The sequence below is a fragment of the Coregonus clupeaformis genome, chromosome 21 (genome assembly GCF_020615455.1).
Source record: "Coregonus clupeaformis isolate EN_2021a chromosome 21, ASM2061545v1, whole genome shotgun sequence".
In the NCBI taxonomy this organism is placed as follows: Eukaryota; Metazoa; Chordata; class Actinopteri; order Salmoniformes; family Salmonidae; genus Coregonus; species Coregonus clupeaformis.
The window spans coordinates 10,703,003-10,704,532 of record NC_059212.1 but is presented as its reverse complement, the minus strand read 5'-3'; the positions used below and the strand labels follow the sequence as shown (position 1 = coordinate 10,704,532).

The 1,530-nt window shown below is 49.1% G+C and overlaps 1 non-coding gene across 1 annotated transcript; it reads left to right on the top strand.

The window, feature by feature from the left end:
* Positions 1-898: 898 nt before the first annotated feature.
* On the top strand, positions 899-974 carry trnag-ucc. The gene has a single exon. It is a non-coding gene; the product is annotated as a tRNA-Gly (tRNA).
* The last annotated feature ends 556 nt before the right edge of the window (positions 975-1,530 follow it).

The window sequence follows — 1,530 nt, the reverse complement described above, 5'->3', positions numbered from 1 at the left end:
GGTCTCTGACCTCCTCCCTATAGGCTGTCTCATCGTTGTCGGTGATCAGGCCTACCACTGTTGTGTCGTCGGCAAACTTAATGATGGTGTTGGAGTCGTGCCTGGCCATGCAGTCATGGGTGAACAGGGAGTACAGGAGGGGACTGAGCACGCACCCCTGAGGGGCCCCCGTGTTGAGGATCAGCGTGGCAGATGTGTTGTTACCTACCCTTACCACCTGGGGGCGGCCCGTCAGGAAGTCCAGAATCCAGTTGCAGAAGGAGGTGTTTAGTCCCCAGGGTCCTTAGCTTATTGATGAGCTTTGAGGGCATTATGGTGTTGAACACTGAGCTGTAGTCAATGAATAGCATTCTCACGTAGGTGTTCCTCTTGTCCAGGTGGGAAAGGGCAGTGTGGAGTGCAATAGAGATTGCATCATCTGTGGATCTGTTGGGGCGGTATGCATATTGGAGTGGGTCTAGGGTTTCTGGGATAATGGTGTTGATGTGAGCCATGACCAGCCTTTCAAAGCACTTCATTGCTACAGACGTGAGTGCTACAGGTCAGTAGTCATTTAGGCAGGTTATCTTAGTGTCCTTGGGCACAGGGACTATGATGGTCTGCTTGAAACATGTTGGTATTACAGACTCAGTCAGGGACATGTTGAAAATGTCAGTGAAGACACTTGCCAGTTGGTCAGCGCATGCTTGGAGTACACGTCCTGGTAATCCGTCTGGCCCTGCGGCCTTGTGAATGTTGACCTGCTTAAAAGTCTTACTCACATCAGCTACGGAGAGCGTGATTACATAGTCATCCGGAACAGCTGATGCTCTGATGCATGCTTCAGTGTTGCTTGCCTCGAAGCGAGCATAGAAGTGATTTAGCTCGTCTGGTAGGCTTGTGTCACTGGGCAGCTTGTGGCCTCCTGTAGCTCAGTTGGTAGAGCATGGCGCTTCCAACGGCAGGGTTGTGGGTTCAATTCCCACGGGGGGCCAGTATGAAAAATGTATGCACTCACTAACTGTAAGTCGAGCTGGATAAGAGCGTCTGCTAAATGACTAAAATGTAAAAAAAATTGACTGTGCTTCCCTTTTGTAGTCTGTAATAGTTTTCAAGCCCTGCCACATCCAACGAGCGTCAGAGCTGGTGTAGTACGATTCAATCTTATTCCTGTTTGATGGTTAGTCGGAGGGCATAGCATGATTTCTAATAAGCGTCCGGGTTAGAGTCTCGCTCCCTGAAAGCGGCAGATTTGGTCAGATTTGCCAAATGGAGGGCGAGGGAGAGCTTTGTATGCGTCTCTGTGTGTGGAGTAAAGGTGGTCTAGAGTTTTTTTTCCTCTGGTTGCACATTTAACATGCTGGTAGAAATTAGGTAGAACGGATTTAAGTTTCCCTGCATTAAAGTCCCCGTATATCCTGCCAGCTGTATGTTATCCATGTCGTCGTTCAGCCACGACTAACACAGGACCTTCTAATCAGCAGGTTTGCATGGCAGTCCTTCCATGGTGACACCACCATGCGGTAAATTGGTTAATAGACCAATAACAAA